Source organism: Ambystoma mexicanum, chromosome 1p (genome assembly GCF_040938575.1).
Source record: "Ambystoma mexicanum isolate Mex_15411 chromosome 1p, UKY_AmexF1_1, whole genome shotgun sequence".
NCBI lineage: Eukaryota > Metazoa > Chordata > Amphibia > Caudata > Ambystomatidae > Ambystoma > Ambystoma mexicanum.
Genome location: NC_090921.1, coordinates 1026197146 through 1026218331, shown reverse-complemented (window position 1 = coordinate 1026218331; position 21186 = coordinate 1026197146). Strand labels below are relative to the sequence as shown.

Below are 21186 nucleotides of genomic sequence, written 5' to 3'. Positions count from 1 at the left end.
GGAAAATAAAATAACAGACAATTTATAAATATATTATATTTCATCACTGAAAATAGATGCCTTTTGCTTTGAGGCTGTGGCCACGTTATGTTTCTGTCCAACACCAATCTTCATTGGTTTCCTGTGAGGTGTTTCAGATCCCCATCTCTTGCTATGAACTGGCAAAACAGCAGAATCCCCTTGACAATCTTGATTTCTCAAGGGAAATGAGAGAACAGTATACACCATCCAAGATATTAAAATATTGTCAAGGCCCAACACGGCTGAATACTCTGAGGAGATGGCCTGTGAGGCGCCGCCTTTCAACTTTTCCCCCTTAGTATGGTGGTCAGTAACATGCGGGAGACTGCGGAGGGGGTCATTTTTTTCATTGGGAACTGATGTGCTTTTACTCAATTCGGGAACGTCACAAGCCAAATTTGTAGTATTTTGCACGAATTGCAAGAGATGTTTACAAGTCGACGGTTGAAGTGGAAGCTCGTATTGAGTTTGCTAGAGAACGATTTGCCAAGCCTTCGATAGCTCAGTTGGTAGAGCAGAGGACTGTAATGGTAAAACAGGCATCCTTAGGTGGCTGGTTCAAATCCGGCTCGAGGGACTTTTGCCAAATGCACATTTTATTGAATACTTGGAAAGTAAAATACTTGGAAAGTAAAATAACAGACAATTTATAATTATATTATATTTCATCACTGAAAATAGATGCCTTTTGCTTTGAGGCTGTGGCCACGTTATTTTTCTGTCCGACACCAATCTTCGTTGGTTTCCTGTGAGGTATTTTGGATCCCCATCTCTTGCTATGAACTGACAAAACAGCAGAATCCCCTTGACAATCTTGATTTCTCAAGGGAAATGGGAGAACACTATACACCATCCAAGATATTAAAATATTGTCAAGGCCGAACACTGATGAATACTCTGAGGAGATGGCCTGTGAGGCGCCGCCTTTCAACTTTTCCTCCTTTGTATGGTGGTCAGTAACATGCGGGAGACTGCGGAGGGGGTCATTTTTTTAATTGTGAACTGATGTGCTTTTACTCAATTCGGGAACCTCACAAGCCAAATTTGTAGTATTTTGCACGAATTGCAAGAGATGTTTGAATGTCGACGGTTGAAGTGGAAGCTCGTATTGAGCTTGCTAGAGACTGATTTGCCAAGCCTTTGATAGCTCAGTTGGTAGAGCGGAGGACTATAGTGGTAAAACAGGCATCCTTAGGTCGCTGGTTCAAATCCGGCTCGAAGGACTTTTGCCAAATGCACATTTTATTGAATACTTGGAAAGTAAAATACTTGGAAAGTAAAATAACAGACAATTTATAATTATATTATATTTCATCACTGAAAATAGATGCCTTTTGCTTTGAGGCTGTGACCACCTTATTTTTCTGTCCAACACAAATCTTCATTGGTTTCCTGTGAGGTGTTTTGGATCCCCATCTCTTGCTATGAACTGGCAAAACAGCAGAATCCCCTTGACAATCTTGATTTCTCAAGGGAAATGAGAGAACACTATACACCATCCAAGATATTAAAATATTGTCAAGGCCCAACGCGGCTGAATACTCTGAGGAGATGGCCTGTGAGGTGCCGCCTTTCAACTTTTCCCCCTTAGTATGGTGGTCAGTAACATGCGGGAGACTGCGGAGGGGGTCATTTTTTTAATTGGGAACTAATGTGCTTTTACTCAATTCGGGAACCTCACAAGCCAAATTTGTAGTATTTTGCACGAATTGCAAGAGATGTTTACAAGTCGACGGTTGAAGTGGAAGCTCGTATTGAGTTTGCTAGAGTTGATATGCCAAGCCTTCGATAGCTCAGTTGGTAGAGGGGAGGACTGTAGTGGTAGGTCGCTGGTTCAAATCCGGCCCGAAGGACTCTTGCCAAATGCACATTTTATTGAATACTTGGAAAGTAAAATACTTGGAAAGTAAAATAACAGACAATTTATAATTATATTATATTTCATCACTGAAAATAGATGCCTTTTGCTTTGAGGCTGTGGCCACGTTATTTTTCTGTCCAACACGAATCTTCATTGGTTTCCTGTCAGGTGTTTTGGATCCCCATCTCTTGCTATGAACTGGCAAAACAGCAGAATCCCCTTGACAATCTTGATTTCTCAAGGGAAATGAGAGAACACTATACACCATCCAAGATATTAAAATATTGTCAAGGCCCAACACGGCTGAATACTCTGAGCTGATGGCCTGTGAGGCGCCGCCTTTCAACTTTTCCCCCTTAGTATAGTGGTCATTAACATGCGGGAGACTGCGGAGGGGGTCATTTTTTTAATTGGGAACTGATGTGCTTTTACTCAATTCGGGAACCTCACAAGCCAAATTTGTAGTATTTTGCACGAATTGCAAGAGATGTTTACAAGTGGACGGTTGAAGTGGAAGCTCGTATTGAGTTTGCTAGAGAATGATTTGCCAAGCCTTCGATAGCTCGTCGCTGATTCAAATCCGGCTCAAAGGACTTTTGCCAAATGCACATTTTATTGAATACTTGGAAAGTAAAATACTTGGAAAGCAAAATAACAGACAATTTATAATTATATTATATTTCATCACTGAAAATAGATGCCTTTTGCTTTGAGGCTGTGGCCACATTATTTTTCTGTCCGACACCAATCTTCGTTGTTTTCCTGTGAGGTATTTTGGATCCCCATCTCTTGCTATGAACTGACAAAACAGCAGAATCCCCTTGACAATCTTGATTTCTCAAGGGAAATGGGAGAACACTATACACCATCCAAGATATTAAAATATTGTCAAGGCCGAACACTGATGAATACTCTGAGGAGATGGCCTGTGAGGCGCCGCCTTTCAACTTTTCCTCCTTTGTATGGTGGTCAGTAACATGCGGGAGACTGCGGAGGGGGTCATTTTTTAAATTGTGAACTGATGTGCTTTTACTCAATTCGGGAACGTCACAAGCCAAATTTGTAGTATTTTGCACGAATTGCAAGAGATGTTTACAAGTCGACGGTTGAAGTGGAAGCTCGTATTGAGTTTGCTAGAAAACGATTTGCCAAGCCTTCGATAGCTCAGTTGGTAGAGCGGAGGACTATAGTGGTAAAACAGGCATCCTTAGGTCGCTGGTTCAAATCTGGCTCGAAGGACTTTTGCCAAATGCACATTTTATTGAATACTTGGAAAGTAAAATACTTGGAAAGTAAAATAACAGACAATTTATAATTATATTATATTTCATCACTGAAAATAGATGCCTTTTGCTTTGAGGCTGTGGCCACGTTATTTTTCTGTCCGACACCAATCTTCGTTGTTTTCCTGTGAGGTATTTTGGATCCCCATCTCTTGCTATGAACTGACAAAACAGCAGAATCCCCTTGACAATCTTGATTTCTCAAGGGAAATGGGAGAACACTATACACCATCCAAGATATTAAAATATTGTCAAGGCCGAACACTGATGAATACTCTGAGGAGATGGCCTGTGAGGCGCCGCCTTTCAACTTTTCCTCCTTTGTATGGTGGTCAGTAACATGCGGGAGACTGCGGAGGGGGTCATTTTTTAAATTGTGAACTGATGTGCTTTTACTCAATTCGGGAACCTCACAAGCCAAATTTGTAGTATTTTGCACGAATTGCAAGAGATGTTTGAATGTCGACGGTTGAAGTGGAAGCTCGTATTGAGCTTGCTAGAGACTGATTTGCCAAGCCTTCGATAGCTCAGTTGGTAGAGCGGAGGACTGTAGTGGTAAAACAGGCATCCTTAGGTCGCTGGTTCAAATCCAGCTCGAAGGACTTTTGCCAAATGCACATTTTATTGAATACTTGGAAAGTAAAATACTTGGAAAGTAAAATAACAGACAATTTATAATTATATTATATTTCATCACTGAAAATAGATGCCTTTTGCTTTGAGGCTGTGGCCACGTTATTTTTCTGTCCAACACGAATCTTCATTGGTTTCCTGTGAGGTGTTTTGGATCCCCATCTCTTGCTATGAACTGGCAAAACAGCAGAATCCCCTTGACAATCTTGATTTCTCAAGAGAAATGAGAGAACACTATACACCATCCAAGATATTAAAATATTGTCAAGGCCCAACGCGGCTGAATACTCTGAGGAGATGGCCTGTGAGGTGCCGACTTTCAACTTTTCCCCCTGAGTATGGTGGTCAGTAACATGCGGGCGACTGCGGAGGGGGTCATTTTTTTAATTGTGAACTGATGTGCTTTTACTCAATTCGGGAACCTCACAAGCCAAATTTGTAGTATTTTGCACGAATTGCAAGAGATGTTTACAAGTCGACGGTTGAAGTGGAAGCTCATATTGAGTTTGCTAGAGTTGATTTGCCAAGCCTTCGATAGCTCAGTTGGTAGAGCGGAGGACTGTAGTAGTAAAACAGGCATCCTTAGGTCACTGGTTCAAATCCGGTTCGAAGGACTTTTGCCAAATGCACATTTTATTGAATACTTGGAAAGTAAAATACTTGGAAAGTAAAATAACAGACAATTTATAATTATATTATATTTCATCACTGAAAATAGATGCCTTTTGCTTTGAGGCTGTGGCCACGTTATTTTTCTGTCCAACACGAATCTTCATTGGTTTCCTGTCAGGTGTTTTGGATCCCCATCTCTTGCTATGAACTGGCAAAACAGCAGAATCCCCTTGACAATCTTGATTTCTCAAGGGAAATGAGAGAACACTATACACCATCCAAGATATTAAAATATTGTCAAGGCCCAACACGGCTGAATACTCTGAGGAGATGGCCTGTGAGGCGCCGCCTTTCAACTTTTCCCCCTTAGTATAGTGGTCATTAACATGCGGGAGACTGCGGAGGGGGTCATTTTTTTAATTGGGAACTGATGTGCTTTTACTCAATTCGGGAACCTCACAAGCCAAATTTGTAGTATTTTGCACGAATTGCAAGAGATGTTTACAAGTGGACGGTTGAAGTGGAAGCTCGTATTGAGTTTGCTAGAGAATGATTTGCCAAGCCTTCGATAGCTCGTCGCTGATTCAAATCCGGCTCAAAGGACTTTTGCCAAATGCACATTTTATTGAATACTTGGAAAGTAAAATACTTGGAAAGTAAAATAACAGACAATTTATAATTATATTATATTTCATCACTGAAAATAGATGCCTTTTGCTTTGAGGCTGTGACCACCTTATTTTTCTGTCCAACACAAATCTTCATTGGTTTCCTGTGAGGTGTTTTGGATCCCCATCTCTTGCTATGAACTGGCAAAACAGCAGAATCCCCTTGACAATCTTGATTTCTCAAGGGAAATGAGAGAACACTATACACCATCCAAGATATTAAAATATTGTCAAGGCCCAACGCGGCTGAATACTCTGAGGAGATGGCCTGTGAGGTGCCGCCTTTCAACTTTTCCCCCTTAGTATGGTGGTCAGTAACATGCGGGAGACTGCGGAGGGGGTCATTTTTTTAATTGGGAACTGATGTGCTTTTACTCAATTCGGGAACCTCACAAGCCAAATTTGTAGTATTTTGCACGAATTGCAAGAGATGTTTACAAGTCGGCGGTTGAAGTGGAAGCTCGTATTGAGTTTGCTAGAGTTGATTTGCCAAGCCTTCGATAGCTCAGTTGGTAGAGCGGAGGACTGTAGTGGTAAAACAATCATCCTTAGGTCACTGGTTCAAATCCGGTTCGAAGGACTTTTGCCAAATGCACATTTTATTGAATACTTGGAAAGTAAAATACTTGGAAAGTAAAATAACAGACAATTTATAATTATATTATATTTCATCACTGAAAATAGATGCCTTTTGCTTTGAGGCTGTGACCACGTTATTTTTCTGTCCAACACGAATCTTCATTGGTTTCCTGTGAGGTGTTTTGGATCCCCATCTCTTGCTATGAACTGGCAAAACAGCAGAATCCCCTTGACAATCTTGATTTCTCAAGAGAAATGAGAGAACACTATACACCATCCAAGATATTAAAATATTGTCAAGGCCCAACGCGGCTGAATACTCTGAGGAGATGGCCTGTGAGGTGCCGCCTTTCAACTTTTCCCCCTTAGTATGGTGGTCAGTAACATGCGGGCGACTGCGGAGGGGGTCATTTTTTTAATTGGGAACTGATGTGCTTTTACTCAATTCGGGAACCTCACAAGCCAAATTTGTAGTATTTTGCACGAATTGCAAGAGATGTTTACAAGTCGACGGTTGAAGTGGAAGCTCGTATTGAGTTTGCTAGAGTTGATTTGCCAAGCCTTCGATAGCTCAGTTGGTAGAGCGGAGGACTGTAGTGGTAAAACAGGCATCCTTAGGTCACTGGTTCAAATCCGGTTCGAAGGACTTTTGCCAAATGCACATTTTATTGAATACTTGGAAAGTAAAATACTTGGAAAGTAAAATAACAGACAATTTATAATTATATTATATTTCATCACTGAAAATAGATGCCTTTTGCTTTGAGGCTGTGACCACGTTATTTTTCTGTCCAACACGAATCTTCATTGATTTCCTGTGAGGTGTTTTGGATCCCCATCTCTTGCTATGAACTGGCAAAACAGCAGAATCCCCTTGACAATCTTGATTTCTCAAGAGAAATGAGAGAACACTATACACCATCCAAGATATTAAAATATTGTCAAGGCCCAACGCGGCTGAATACTCTGAGGAGATGGCCTGTGAGGTGCCGCCTTTCAACTTTTCCCCCTTAGTATGGTGGTCAGTAACATGCGGGCGACTGCGGAGGGGGTCATTTTTTTAATTGGGAACTGATGTGCTTTTACTCAATTCGGGAACCTCACAAGCCAAATTTGTAGTATTTTGCACGAATTGCAAGAGATGTTTACAAGTCGACGGTTGAAGTGGAAGCTCGTATTGAGTTTGCTAGAGAATGATTTGCCAAGCCTTCGAAAGCTCAGTTGGTAGAGCGGAGGACTGTAGTGGTAAAACAGGCATCCTTAGGTCGCTGGTTCAAATCCGGCTCGAAGGACTTTTGCCAAATGCAAATTTTATTGAATACTTGGAAAGTAAAATACTTGGAAAATAAAATAACAGACAATTTATAATTATATTATATTTCATCACTGAAAATAGATGCCTTTTGCTTTGAGGCTGTGGCCACGTTATGTTTCTGTCCAACACCAATCTTCATTGGTTTCCTGTGAGGTGTTTCAGATCCCCATCTCTTGCTATGAACTGGCAAAACAGCAGAATCCCCTTGACAATCTTGATTTCTCAAGGGAAATGAGAGAACAGTATACACCATCCAAGATATTAAAATATTGTCAAGGCCCAACACGGCTGAATACTCTGAGGAGATGGCCTGTGAGGCGCCGCCTTTCAACTTTTCCCCCTTAGTATGGTGGTCAGTAACATGCGGGAGACTGCGGAGGGGGTCATTTTTTTCATTGGGAACTGATGTGCTTTTACTCAATTCGGGAACGTCACAAGCCAAATTTGTAGTATTTTGCACGAATTGCAAGAGATGTTTACAAGTCGACGGTTGAAGTGGAAGCTCGTATTGAGTTTGCTAGAGAACGATTTGCCAAGCCTTCGATAGCTCAGTTGGTAGAGCAGAGGACTGTAATGGTAAAACAGGCATCCTTAGGTGGCTGGTTCAAATCCGGCTCGAGGGACTTTTGCCAAATGCACATTTTATTGAATACTTGGAAAGTAAAATACTTGGAAAGTAAAATAACAGACAATTTATAATTATATTATATTTCATCACTGAAAATAGATGCCTTTTGCTTTGAGGCTGTGGCCACTTTATTTTTCTGTCCGACACCAATCTTCGTTGGTTTCCTGTGAGGTATTTTGGATCCCCATCTCTTGCTATGAACTGACAAAACAGCAGAATCCCCTTGACAATCTTGATTTCTCAAGGGAAATGGGAGAACACTATACACCATCCAAGATATTAAAATATTGTCAAGGCCGAACACTGATGAATACTCTGAGGAGATGGCCTGTGAGGCGCCGCCTTTCAACTTTTCCTCCTTTGTATGGTGGTCAGTAACATGCGGGAGACTGCGGAGGGGGTCATTTTTTTAATTGTGAACTGATGTGCTTTTACTCAATTCGGGAACCTCACAAGCCAAATTTGTAGTATTTTGCACGAATTACAAGAGATGTTTGAATGTCGATGGTTGAAGTGGAAGCTCGTATTGAGCTTGCTAGAGACTGATTTGCCAAGCATTTGATAGCTCAGTTGGTAGAGCGGAGGACTATAGTGGTAAAACAGGCATCCTTAGGTCGCTGGTTCAAATCCGGCTCGAAGGACTTTTGCCAAATGCACATTTTATTGAATACTTGGAAAGTAAAATACTTGGAAAGTAAAATAACAGACAATTTATAATTATATTATATTTCATCACTGAAAATAGATGCCTTTTGCTTTGAGGCTGTGACCACCTTATTTTTCTGTCCAACACAAATCTTCATTGGTTTCCTGTGAGGTGTTTTGGATCCCCATCTCTTGCTATGAACTGGCAAAACAGCAGAATCCCCTTGACAATCTTGATTTCTCAAGGGAAATGAGAGAACACTATACACCATCCAAGATATTAAAATATTGTCAAGGCCCAACGCGGCTGAATACTCTGAGGAGATGGCCTGTGAGGTGCCGCCTTTCAACTTTTCCCCCTTAGTATGGTGGTCAGTAACATGCGGGAGACTGTGGAGGGGGTCATTTTTTTAATTGGGAACTGATGTGCTTTTACTCAATTCGGGAACCTCACAAGCCAAATTTGTAGTATTTTGCACGAATTGCAAGAGATGTTTACAAGTCGACGGTTGAAGTGGAAGCTCGTATTGAATTTGCTAGAGTTGATATGCCAAGCCTTCGATAGCTCAGTTGGTAGAGGGGAGGACTGTAGTGGTAAAACAGGCATCCTTAGGTCGCTGGTTCAAATCCGGCTCGAAGGACTCTTGCCAAATGCACATTTTATTGAATACTTGGAAAGTAAAATACTTGGAAAGTAAAATAACAGACAATTTATAATTATATTATATTTCATCACTGAAAATAGATGCCTTTTGCTTTGAGGCTGTGGCCACGTTATTTTTCTGTCCAACACGAATCTTCATTGGTTTCCTGTCAGGTGTTTTGGATCCCCATCTCTTGCTATGAACTGGCAAAACAGCAGAATCCCCTTGACAATCTTGATTTCTCAAGGGAAATGAGAGAACACTATACACCATCCAAGATATTAAAATATTGTCAAGGCCCAACACGGCTGAATACTCTGAGGAGATGGCCTGTGAGGCGCCGCCTTTCAACTTTTCCCCCTTAGTATGGTGGTCATTAACATGCAGGAGACTGCGGAGGGGGTCATTTTTTTAATTGGGAACTGATGTGCTTTTACTCAATTCGGGAACCTCACAAGCCAAATTTGTAGTATTTCGCACGAATTGCAAGAGATGTTTACAAGTCGACGGTTGAAGTGGAAGCTCGTATTGAGTTTGCTAGAGAATGATTTGCCAAGCCTTCGAAAGCTCAGTTGGTAGAGCGGAGGACTGTAGTGTTAAAACAGGCATCCTTAGGTCGCTGGTTCAAATCCGGCTCGAAGGACTTTTGCCAAATGCAAATTTTATTGAATACTTGGAAAGTAAAATACTTGGAAAATAAAATAACAGACAATTTATAAATATATTATATTTCATCACTGAAAATAGATGCCTTTTGCTTTGAGGCTGTGGCCACGTTATGTTTCTGTCCAACACCAATCTTGATTGGTTTCCTGTGAGGTGTTTCAGATCCCCATCTCTTGCTATGAACTGGCAAAACAGCAGAATCCCCTTGACAATCTTGATTTCTCAAGGGAAATGAGAGAACAGTATACACCATCCAAGATATTAAAATATTGTCAAGGCCCAACACGGCTGAATACTCTGAGGAGATGGCCTGTGAGGCGCCGCCTTTCAACTTTTCCCCCTTAGTATGGTGGTCAGTAACATGCGGGAGACTGCGGAGGGGGTCATTTTTTTCATTGGGAACTGATGTGCTTTTACTCAATTCGGGAACGTCACAAGCCAAATTTGTAGTATTTTGCACGAATTGCAAGAGATGTTTACAAGTCGACGGTTGAAGTGGAAGCTCGTATTGAGTTTGCTAGAGAACGATTTGCCAAGCCTTCGATAGCTCAGTTGGTAGAGCAGAGGACTGTAATGGTAAAACAGGCATCCTTAGGTGGCTGGTTCAAATCCGGCTCGAGGGACTTTTGCCAAATGCACATTTTATTGAATACTTGGAAAGTAAAATACTTGGAAAGTAAAATAACAGACAATTTATAATTATATTATATTTCATCACTGAAAATAGATGCCTTTTGCTTTGAGGCTGTGGCCACTTTATTTTTCTGTCCGACACCAATCTTCGTTGGTTTCCTGTGAGGTATTTTGGATCCCCATCTCTTGCTATGAACTGACAAAACAGCAGAATCCCCTTGACAATCTTGATTTCTCAAGGGAAATGGGAGAACACTATACACCATCCAAGATATTAAAATATTGTCAAGGCCGAACACTGATGAATACTCTGAGGAGATGGCCTGTGAGGCGCCGCCTTTCAACTTTTCCTCCTTTGTATGGTGGTCAGTAACATGCGGGAGACTGCGGAGGGGGTCATTTTTTTAATTGTGAACTGATGTGCTTTTACTCAATTCGGGAACCTCACAAGCCAAATTTGTAGTATTTTGCACGAATTACAAGAGATGTTTGAATGTCGATGGTTGAAGTGGAAGCTCGTATTGAGCTTGCTAGAGACTGATTTGCCAAGCATTTGATAGCTCAGTTGGTAGAGCGGAGGACTATAGTGGTAAAACAGGCATCCTTAGGTCGCTGGTTCAAATCCGGCTCGAAGGACTTTTGCCAAATGCACATTTTATTGAATACTTGGAAAGTAAAATACTTGGAAAGTAAAATAACAGACAATTTATAATTATATTATATTTCATCACTGAAAATAGATGCCTTTTGCTTTGAGGCTGTGACCACCTTATTTTTCTGTCCAACACAAATCTTCATTGGTTTCCTGTGAGGTGTTTTGGATCCCCATCTCTTGCTATGAACTGGCAAAACAGCAGAATCCCCTTGACAATCTTGATTTCTCAAGGGAAATGAGAGAACACTATACACCATCCAAGATATTAAAATATTGTCAAGGCCCAACGCGGCTGAATACTCTGAGGAGATGGCCTGTGAGGTGCCGCCTTTCAACTTTTCCCCCTTAGTATGGTGGTCAGTAACATGCGGGAGACTGCGGAGGGGGTCATTTTTTTAATTGGGAACTGATGTGCTTTTACTCAATTCGGGAACCTCACAAGCCAAATTTGTAGTATTTTGCACGAATTGCAAGAGATGTTTACAAGTCGACGGTTGAAGTGGAAGCTCGTATTGAATTTGCTAGAGTTGATATGCCAAGCCTTCGATAGCTCAGTTGGTAGAGGGGAGGACTGTAGTGGTAAAACAGGCATCCTTAGGTCGCTGGTTCAAATCCGGCTCGAAGGACTCTTGCCAAATGCACATTTTATTGAATACTTGGAAAGTAAAATACTTGGAAAGTAAAATAACAGACAATTTGTAATTATATTATATTTCATCACTGAAAATAGATGCCTTTTGCTTTGAGGCTGTGGCCACGTTATTTTTCTGTCCAACACGAATCTTCATTGGTTTCCTGTCAGGTGTTTTGGATCCCCATCTCTTGCTATGAACTGGCAAAACAGCAGAATCCCCTTGACAATCTTGATTTCTCAAGGGAAATGAGAGAACACTATACACCATCCAAGATATTAAAATATTGTCAAGGCCCAACACGGCTGAATACTCTGAGGAGATGGCCTGTGAGGCGCCGCCTTTCAACTTTTCCCCCTTAGTATGGTGGTCATTAACATGCAGGAGACTGCGGAGGGGGTCATTTTTTTAATTGGGAACTGATGTGCTTTTACTCAATTCGGGAACCTCACAAGCCAAATTTGTAGTATTTTGCACGAATTGCAAGAGATGTTTACAAGTCGACGGTTGAAGTGGAAGCTCGTATTGAGTTTGCTAGAGAATGATTTGCCAAGCCTTCGAAAGCTCAGTTGGTAGAGCGGAGGACTGTAGTGTTAAAACAGGCATCCTTAGGTCGCTGGTTCAAATCCGGCTCGAAGGACTTTTGCCAAATGCAAATTTTATTGAATACTTGGAAAGTAAAATACTTGGAAAATAAAATAACAGACAATTTATAAATATATTATATTTCATCACTGAAAATAGATGCCTTTTGCTTTGAGGCTGTGGCCACGTTATGTTTCTGTCCAACACCAATCTTCATTGGTTTCCTGTGAGGTGTTTCAGATCCCCATCTCTTGCTATGAACTGGCAAAACAGCAGAATCCCCTTGACAATCTTGATTTCTCAAGGGAAATGAGAGAACAGTATACACCATCCAAGATATTAAAATATTGTCAAGGCCCAACACGGCTGAATACTCTGAGGAGATGGCCTGTGAGGCGCCGCCTTTCAACTTTTCCCCCTTAGTATGGTGGTCAGTAACATGCGGGAGACTGCGGAGGGGGTCATTTTTTTCATTGGGAACTGATGTGCTTTTACTCAATTCGGGAACGTCACAAGCCAAATTTGTAGTATTTTGCACGAATTGCAAGAGATGTTTACAAGTCGACGGTTGAAGTGGAAGCTCGTATTGAGTTTGCTAGAGAACGATTTGCCAAGCCTTCGATAGCTCAGTTGGTAGAGCAGAGGACTGTAATGGTAAAACAGGCATCCTTAGGTGGCTGGTTCAAATCCGGCTCGAGGGACTTTTGCCAAATGCACATTTTATTGAATACTTGGAAAGTAAAATACTTGGAAAGTAAAATAACAGACAATTTATAATTATATTATATTTCATCACTGAAAATAGATGCCTTTTGCTTTGAGGCTGTGGCCACGTTATTTTTCTGTCCGACACCAATCTTCGTTGGTTTCCTGTGAGGTATTTTGGATCCCCATCTCTTGCTATGAACTGACAAAACAGCAGAATCCCCTTGACAATCTTGATTTCTCAAGGGAAATGGGAGAACACTATACACCATCCAAGATATTAAAATATTGTCAAGGCCGAACACTGATGAATACTCTGAGGAGATGGCCTGTGAGGCGCCGCCTTTCAACTTTTCCTCCTTTGTATGGTGGTCAGTAACATGCGGGAGACTGCGGAGGGGGTCATTTTTTTAATTGTGAACTGATGTGCTTTTACTCAATTCGGGAACCTCACAAGCCAAATTTGTAGTATTTTGCACGAATTGCAAGAGATGTTTGAATGTCGACGGTTGAAGTGGAAGCTCGTATTGAGCTTGCTAGAGACTGATTTGCCAAGCCTTTGATAGCTCAGTTGGTAGAGCGGAGGACTATAGTGGTAAAACAGGCATCCTTAGGTCGCTGGTTCAAATCCGGCTCGAAGGACTTTTGCCAAATGCACATTTTATTGAATACTTGGAAAGTAAAATACTTGGAAAGTAAAATAACAGACAATTTATAATTATATTATATTTCATCACTGAAAATAGATGCCTTTTGCTTTGAGGCTGTGACCACCTTATTTTTCTGTCCAACACAAATCTTCATTGGTTTCCTGTGAGGTGTTTTGGATCCCCATCTCTTGCTATGAACTGGCAAAACAGCAGAATCCCCTTGACAATCTTGATTTCTCAAGGGAAATGAGAGAACACTATACACCATCCAAGATATTAAAATATTGTCAAGGCCCAACGCGGCTGAATACTCTGAGGAGATGGCCTGTGAGGTGCCGCCTTTCAACTTTTCCCCCTTAGTATGGTGGTCAGTAACATGCGGGAGACTGCGGAGGGGGTCATTTTTTTAATTGGGAACTAATGTGCTTTTACTCAATTCGGGAACCTCACAAGCCAAATTTGTAGTATTTTGCACGAATTGCAAGAGATGTTTACAAGTCGACGGTTGAAGTGGAAGCTCGTATTGAGTTTGCTAGAGTTGATATGCCAAGCCTTCGATAGCTCAGTTGGTAGAGGGGAGGACTGTAGTGGTAGGTCGCTGGTTCAAATCCGGCCCGAAGGACTCTTGCCAAATGCACATTTTATTGAATACTTGGAAAGTAAAATACTTGGAAAGTAAAATAACAGACAATTTATAATTATATTATATTTCATCACTGAAAATAGATGCCTTTTGCTTTGAGGCTGTGGCCACGTTATTTTTCTGTCCAACACGAATCTTCATTGGTTTCCTGTCAGGTGTTTTGGATCCCCATCTCTTGCTATGAACTGGCAAAACAGCAGAATCCCCTTGACAATCTTGATTTCTCAAGGGAAATGAGAGAACACTATACACCATCCAAGATATTAAAATATTGTCAAGGCCCAACACGGCTGAATACTCTGAGCTGATGGCCTGTGAGGCGCCGCCTTTCAACTTTTCCCCCTTAGTATAGTGGTCATTAACATGCGGGAGACTGCGGAGGGGGTCATTTTTTTAATTGGGAACTGATGTGCTTTTACTCAATTCGGGAACCTCACAAGCCAAATTTGTAGTATTTTGCACGAATTGCAAGAGATGTTTACAAGTGGACGGTTGAAGTGGAAGCTCGTATTGAGTTTGCTAGAGAATGATTTGCCAAGCCTTCGATAGCTCGTCGCTGATTCAAATCCGGCTCAAAGGACTTTTGCCAAATGCACATTTTATTGAATACTTGGAAAGTAAAATACTTGGAAAGCAAAATAACAGACAATTTATAATTATATTATATTTCATCACTGAAAATAGATGCCTTTTGCTTTGAGGCTGTGGCCACATTATTTTTCTGTCCGACACCAATCTTCGTTGTTTTCCTGTGAGGTATTTTGGATCCCCATCTCTTGCTATGAACTGACAAAACAGCAGAATCCCCTTGACAATCTTGATTTCTCAAGGGAAATGGGAGAACACTATACACCATCCAAGATATTAAAATATTGTCAAGGCCGAACACTGATGAATACTCTGAGGAGATGGCCTGTGAGGCGCCGCCTTTCAACTTTTCCTCCTTTGTATGGTGGTCAGTAACATGCGGGAGACTGCGGAGGGGGTCATTTTTTAAATTGTGAACTGATGTGCTTTTACTCAATTCGGGAACGTCACAAGCCAAATTTGTAGTATTTTGCACGAATTGCAAGAGATGTTTACAAGTCGACGGTTGAAGTGGAAGCTCGTATTGAGTTTGCTAGAAAACGATTTGCCAAGCCTTCGATAGCTCAGTTGGTAGAGCGGAGGACTATAGTGGTAAAACAGGCATCCTTAGGTCGCTGGTTCAAATCTGGCTCGAAGGACTTTTGCCAAATGCACATTTTATTGAATACTTGGAAAGTAAAATACTTGGAAAGTAAAATAACAGACAATTTATAATTATATTATATTTCATCACTGAAAATAGATGCCTTTTGCTTTGAGGCTGTGGCCACGTTATTTTTCTGTCCGACACCAATCTTCGTTGTTTTCCTGTGAGGTATTTTGGATCCCCATCTCTTGCTATGAACTGACAAAACAGCAGAATCCCCTTGACAATCTTGATTTCTCAAGGGAAATGGGAGAACACTATACACCATCCAAGATATTAAAATATTGTCAAGGCCGAACACTGATGAATACTCTGAGGAGATGGCCTGTGAGGCGCCGCCTTTCAACTTTTCCTCCTTTGTATGGTGGTCAGTAACATGCGGGAGACTGCGGAGGGGGTCATTTTTTAAATTGTGAACTGATGTGCTTTTACTCAATTCGGGAACCTCACAAGCCAAATTTGTAGTATTTTGCACGAATTGCAAGAGATGTTTGAATGTCGACGGTTGAAGTGGAAGCTCGTATTGAGCTTGCTAGAGACTGATTTGCCAAGCCTTCGATAGCTCAGTTGGTAGAGCGGAGGACTGTAGTGGTAAAACAGGCATCCTTAGGTCGCTGGTTCAAATCCAGCTCGAAGGACTTTTGCCAAATGCACATTTTATTGAATACTTGGAAAGTAAAATACTTGGAAAGTAAAATAACAGACAATTTATAATTATATTATATTTCATCACTGAAAATAGATGCCTTTTGCTTTGAGGCTGTGGCCACGTTATTTTTCTGTCCAACACGAATCTTCATTGGTTTCCTGTGAGGTGTTTTGGATCCCCATCTCTTGCTATGAACTGGCAAAACAGCAGAATCCCCTTGACAATCTTGATTTCTCAAGAGAAATGAGAGAACACTATACACCATCCAAGATATTAAAATATTGTCAAGGCCCAACGCGGCTGAATACTCTGAGGAGATGGCCTGTGAGGTGCCGACTTTCAACTTTTCCCCCTGAGTATGGTGGTCAGTAACATGCGGGCGACTGCGGAGGGGGTCATTTTTTTAATTGTGAACTGATGTGCTTTTACTCAATTCGGGAACCTCACAAGCCAAATTTGTAGTATTTTGCACGAATTGCAAGAGATGTTTACAAGTCGACGGTTGAAGTGGAAGCTCATATTGAGTTTGCTAGAGTTGATTTGCCAAGCCTTCGATAGCTCAGTTGGTAGAGCGGAGGACTGTAGTAGTAAAACAGGCATCCTTAGGTCACTGGTTCAAATCCGGTTCGAAGGACTTTTGCCAAATGCACATTTTATTGAATACTTGGAAAGTAAAATACTTGGAAAGTAAAATAACAGACAATTTATAATTATATTATATTTCATCACTGAAAATAGATGCCTTTTGCTTTGAGGCTGTGGCCACGTTATTTTTCTGTCCAACACGAATCTTCATTGGTTTCCTGTCAGGTGTTTTGGATCCCCATCTCTTGCTATGAACTGGCAAAACAGCAGAATCCCCTTGACAATCTTGATTTCTCAAGGGAAATGAGAGAACACTATACACCATCCAAGATATTAAAATATTGTCAAGGCCCAACACGGCTGAATACTCTGAGGAGATGGCCTGTGAGGCGCCGCCTTTCAACTTTTCCCCCTTAGTATAGTGGTCATTAACATGCGGGAGACTGCGGAGGGGGTCATTTTTTTAATTGGGAACTGATGTGCTTTTACTCAATTCGGGAACCTCACAAGCCAAATTTGTAGTATTTTGCACGAATTGCAAGAGATGTTTACAAGTGGACGGTTGAAGTGGAAGCTCGTATTGAGTTTGCTAGAGAATGATTTGCCAAGCCTTCGATAGCTCGTCGCTGATTCAAATCCGGCTCAAAGGACTTTTGCCAAATGCACATTTTATTGAATACTTGGAAAGTAAAATACTTGGAAAGTAAAATAACAGACAATTTATAATTATATTATATTTCATCACTGAAAATAGATGCCTTTTGCTTTGAGGCTGTGACCACCTTATTTTTCTGTCCAACACAAATCTTCATTGGTTTCCTGTGAGGTGTTTTGGATCCCCATCTCTTGCTATGAACTGGCAAAACAGCAGAATCCCCTTGACAATCTTGATTTCTCAAGGGAAATGAGAGAACACTATACACCATCCAAGATATTAAAATATTGTCAAGGCCCAACGCGGCTGAATACTCTGAGGAGATGGCCTGTGAGGTGCCGCCTTTCAACTTTTCCCCCTTAGTATGGTGGTCAGTAACATGCGGGAGACTGCGGAGGGGGTCATTTTTTTAATTGGGAACTGATGTGCTTTTACTCAATTCGGGAACCTCACAAGCCAAATTTGTAGTATTTTGCACGAATTGCAAGAGATGTTTACAAGTCGGCGGTTGAAGTGGAAGCTCGTATTGAGTTTGCTAGAGTTGATTTGCCAAGCCTTCGATAGCTCAGTTGGTAGAGCGGAGGACTGTAGTGGTAAAACAATCATCCTTAGGTCACTGGTTCAAATCCGGTTCGAAGGACTTTTGCCAAATGCACATTTTATTGAATACTTGGAAAGTAAAATACTTGGAAAGTAAAATAACAGACAATTTATAATTATATTATATTTCATCACTGAAAATAGATGCCTTTTGCTTTGAGGCTGTGACCACGTTATTTTTCTGTCCAACACGAATCTTCATTGGTTTCCTGTGAGGTGTTTTGGATCCCCATCTCTTGCTATGAACTGGCAAAACAGCAGAATCCCCTTGACAATCTTGATTTCTCAAGAGAAATGAGAGAACACTATACACCATCCAAGATATTAAAATATTGTCAAGGCCCAACGCGGCTGAATACTCTGAGGAGATGGCCTGTGAGGTGCCGCCTTTCAACTTTTCCCCCTTAGTATGGTGGTCAGTAACATGCGGGCGACTGCGGAGGGGGTCATTTTTTTAATTGGGAACTGATGTGCTTTTACTCAATTCGGGAACCTCACAAGCCAAATTTGTAGTATTTTGCACGAATTGCAAGAGATGTTTACAAGTCGACGGTTGAAGTGGAAGCTCGTATTGAGTTTGCTAGAGTTGATTTGCCAAGCCTTCGATAGCTCAGTTGGTAGAGCGGAGGACTGTAGTGGTAAAACAGGCATCCTTAGGTCACTGGTTCAAATCCGGTTCGAAGGACTTTTGCCAAATGCACATTTTATTGAATACTTGGAAAGTAAAATACTTGGAAAGTAAAATAACAGACAATTTATAATTATATTATATTTCATCACTGAAAATAGATGCCTTTTGCTTTGAGGCTGTGACCACGTTATTTTTCTGTCCAACACGAATCTTCATTGATTTCCTGTGAGGTGTTTTGGATCCCCATCTCTTGCTATGAACTGGCAAAACAGCAGAATCCCCTTGACAATCTTGATTTCTCAAGAGAAATGAGAGAACACTATACACCATCCAAGATATTAAAATATTGTCAAGGCCCAACGCGGCTGAATACTCTGAGGAGATGGCCTGTGAGGTGCCGCCTTTCAACTTTTCCCCCTTAGTATGGTGGTCAGTAACATGCGGGCGACTGCGGAGGGGGTCATTTTTTTAATTGGGAACTGATGTGCTTTTACTCAATTCGGGAACCTCACAAGCCAAATTTGTAGTATTTTGCACGAATTGCAAGAGATGTTTACAAGTCGACGGTTGAAGTGGAAGCTCGTATTGAGTTTGCTAGAGAATGATTTGCCAAGCCTTCGAAAGCTCAGTTGGTAGAGCGGAGGACTGTAGTGGTAAAACAGGCATCCTTAGGTCGCTGGTTCAAATCCGGCTCGAAGGACTTTTGCCAAATGCAAATTTTATTGAATACTTGGAAAGTAAAATACTTGGAAAATAAAATAACAGACAATTTATAATTATATTATATTTCATCACTGAAAATAGATGCCTTTTGCTTTGAGGCTGTGGCCACGTTATGTTTCTGTCCAACACCAATCTTCATTGGTTTCCTGTGAGGTGTTTCAGATCCCCATCTCTTGCTATGAACTGGCAAAACAGCAGAATCCCCTTGACAATCTTGATTTCTCAAGGGAAATGAGAGAACAGTATACACCATCCAAGATATTAAAATATTGTCAAGGCCCAACACGGCTGAATACTCTGAGGAGATGGCCTGTGAGGCGCCGCCTTTCAACTTTTCCCCCTTAGTATGGTGGTCAGTAACATGCGGGAGACTGCGGAGGGGGTCATTTTTTTCATTGGGAACTGATGTGCTTTTACTCAATTCGGGAACGTCACAAGCCAAATTTGTAGTATTTTGCACGAATTGCAAGAGATGTTTACAAGTCGACGGTTGAAGTGGAAGCTCGTATTGAGTTTGCTAGAGAACGATTTGCCAAGCCTTCGATAGCTCAGTTGGTAGAGCAGAGGACTGTAATGGTAAAACAGGCATCCTTAGGTGGCTGGTTCAAATCCGGCTCGAGGGACTTTTGCCAAATGCACATTTTATTGAATACTTGGAAAGTAAAATACTTGGAAAGTAAAATAACAGACAATTTATAATTATATTATATTTCATCACTGAAAATAGATGCCTTTTGCTTTGAGGCTGTGGCCACTTTATTTTTCTGTCCGACACCAATCTTCGTTGGTTTCCTGTGAGGTATTTTGGATCCCCATCTCTTGCTATGAACTGACAAAACAGCAGAATCCCCTTGACAATCTTGATTTCTCAAGGGAAATGGGAGAACACTATACACCATCCAAGATATTAAAATATTGTCAAGGCCGAACACTGATGAATACTCTGAGGAGATGGCCTGTGAGGCGCCGCCTTTCAACTTTTCCTCCTTTGTATGGTGGTCAGTAACATGCGGGAGACTGCGGAGGGGGTCATTTTTTTAATTGTGAACTGATGTGCTTTTACTCAATTCGGGAACCTCACAAGCCAAATTTGTAGTATTTTGCACGAATTACAAGAGATGTTTGAATGTCGATGGTTGAAGTGGAAGCTCGTATTGAGCTTGCTAGAGACTGATTTGCCAAGCATTTGATAGCTCAGTTGGTAGAGCGGAGGACTATAGTGGTAAAACAGGCATCCTTAGGTCGCTGGTTCAAATCCGGCTCGAAGGACTTTTGCCAAATGCACATTTTATTGAATACTTGGAAAGTAAAATACTTGGAAAGTAAAATAACAGACAATTTATAATTATATTATATTTCATCACTGAAAATAGATGCCTTTTGCTTTGAGGCTGTGACCACCTTATTTTTCTGTCCAACACAAATCTTCATTGGTTTCCTGTGAGGTGTTTTGGATCCCCATCTCTTGCTATGAACTGGCAAAACAGCAGAATCCCCTTGACAATCTTGATTTCTCAAGGGAAATGAGAGAACACTATACACCATCCAAGATATTAAAATATTGTCAAGGCCCAACGCGGCTGAATACTCTGAGGAGATGGCCTGTGAGGTGCCGCCTTTCAACTTTTCCCCCTTAGTATGGTGGTCAGTAACATGCGGGAGACTGTGGAGGGGGTCATTTTTTTAATTGGGAACTGATGTGCTTTTACTCAATTCGGGAACCTCACAAGCCAAATTTGTAGTATTTTGCACGAATTGCAAGAGATGTTTACAAGTCGACGGTTGAAGTGGAAGCTCGTATTGAATTTGCTAGAGTTGATATGCCAAGCCTTCGATAGCTCAGTTGGTAGAGGGGAGGACTGTAGTGGTAAAACAGGCATCCTTAGGTCGCTGGTTCAAATCCGGCTCGAAGGACTCTTGCCAAATGCACATTTTATTGAATACTTGGAAAGTAAAATACTTGGAAAGTAAAATAACAGACAATTTATAATTATATTATATTTCATCACTGAAAATAGATGCCTTTTGCTTTGAGGCTGTGGCCACGTTAT

At 41.2% G+C, this 21186-nt stretch overlaps 15 non-coding genes across 15 annotated transcripts; all 15 read left to right on the top strand.

Annotated features, from left to right (window-relative positions):
- The first annotated feature begins 1158 nt into the window (after positions 1-1158).
- TRNAY-AUA (transfer RNA tyrosine (anticodon AUA)) lies at positions 1159-1244 on the top strand. The gene is given in 2 exon segments: positions 1159-1195; positions 1209-1244. It is a non-coding gene; the product is annotated as a tRNA-Tyr (tRNA).
- A 1791-nt stretch (positions 1245-3035) lies between these two features.
- On the top strand, positions 3036-3121 carry TRNAY-AUA (transfer RNA tyrosine (anticodon AUA)). The gene is given in 2 exon segments: positions 3036-3072; positions 3086-3121. It is a non-coding gene; the product is annotated as a tRNA-Tyr (tRNA).
- A 560-nt stretch (positions 3122-3681) lies between these two features.
- On the top strand, positions 3682-3767 carry TRNAY-GUA (transfer RNA tyrosine (anticodon GUA)). The gene is given in 2 exon segments: positions 3682-3718; positions 3732-3767. It is a non-coding gene; the product is annotated as a tRNA-Tyr (tRNA).
- Positions 3768-4326: 559 nt separating this feature from the next.
- Positions 4327-4412, top strand: TRNAY-GUA (transfer RNA tyrosine (anticodon GUA)). Its single transcript is given in 2 exon segments — positions 4327-4363; positions 4377-4412. It is a non-coding gene; the product is annotated as a tRNA-Tyr (tRNA).
- A 1160-nt stretch (positions 4413-5572) lies between these two features.
- On the top strand, positions 5573-5658 carry TRNAY-GUA (transfer RNA tyrosine (anticodon GUA)). The gene is given in 2 exon segments: positions 5573-5609; positions 5623-5658. It is a non-coding gene; the product is annotated as a tRNA-Tyr (tRNA).
- A 559-nt stretch (positions 5659-6217) lies between these two features.
- On the top strand, positions 6218-6303 carry TRNAY-GUA (transfer RNA tyrosine (anticodon GUA)). The gene is given in 2 exon segments: positions 6218-6254; positions 6268-6303. It is a non-coding gene; the product is annotated as a tRNA-Tyr (tRNA).
- Positions 6304-8155: 1852 nt separating this feature from the next.
- On the top strand, positions 8156-8241 carry TRNAY-AUA (transfer RNA tyrosine (anticodon AUA)). Its single transcript is given in 2 exon segments — positions 8156-8192; positions 8206-8241. It is a non-coding gene; the product is annotated as a tRNA-Tyr (tRNA).
- Positions 8242-10738: 2497 nt separating this feature from the next.
- On the top strand, positions 10739-10824 carry TRNAY-AUA (transfer RNA tyrosine (anticodon AUA)). The gene is given in 2 exon segments: positions 10739-10775; positions 10789-10824. It is a non-coding gene; the product is annotated as a tRNA-Tyr (tRNA).
- Positions 10825-13321: 2497 nt separating this feature from the next.
- TRNAY-AUA (transfer RNA tyrosine (anticodon AUA)) lies at positions 13322-13407 on the top strand. The gene is given in 2 exon segments: positions 13322-13358; positions 13372-13407. It is a non-coding gene; the product is annotated as a tRNA-Tyr (tRNA).
- Positions 13408-15198: 1791 nt separating this feature from the next.
- TRNAY-AUA (transfer RNA tyrosine (anticodon AUA)) lies at positions 15199-15284 on the top strand. The gene is given in 2 exon segments: positions 15199-15235; positions 15249-15284. It is a non-coding gene; the product is annotated as a tRNA-Tyr (tRNA).
- A 560-nt stretch (positions 15285-15844) lies between these two features.
- On the top strand, positions 15845-15930 carry TRNAY-GUA (transfer RNA tyrosine (anticodon GUA)). The gene is given in 2 exon segments: positions 15845-15881; positions 15895-15930. It is a non-coding gene; the product is annotated as a tRNA-Tyr (tRNA).
- A 559-nt stretch (positions 15931-16489) lies between these two features.
- On the top strand, positions 16490-16575 carry TRNAY-GUA (transfer RNA tyrosine (anticodon GUA)). Its single transcript is given in 2 exon segments — positions 16490-16526; positions 16540-16575. It is a non-coding gene; the product is annotated as a tRNA-Tyr (tRNA).
- Positions 16576-17735: 1160 nt separating this feature from the next.
- TRNAY-GUA (transfer RNA tyrosine (anticodon GUA)) lies at positions 17736-17821 on the top strand. The gene is given in 2 exon segments: positions 17736-17772; positions 17786-17821. It is a non-coding gene; the product is annotated as a tRNA-Tyr (tRNA).
- Positions 17822-18380: 559 nt separating this feature from the next.
- TRNAY-GUA (transfer RNA tyrosine (anticodon GUA)) lies at positions 18381-18466 on the top strand. The gene is given in 2 exon segments: positions 18381-18417; positions 18431-18466. It is a non-coding gene; the product is annotated as a tRNA-Tyr (tRNA).
- A 1852-nt stretch (positions 18467-20318) lies between these two features.
- Positions 20319-20404, top strand: TRNAY-AUA (transfer RNA tyrosine (anticodon AUA)). The gene is given in 2 exon segments: positions 20319-20355; positions 20369-20404. It is a non-coding gene; the product is annotated as a tRNA-Tyr (tRNA).
- Positions 20405-21186: the final 782 nt, after the last annotated feature.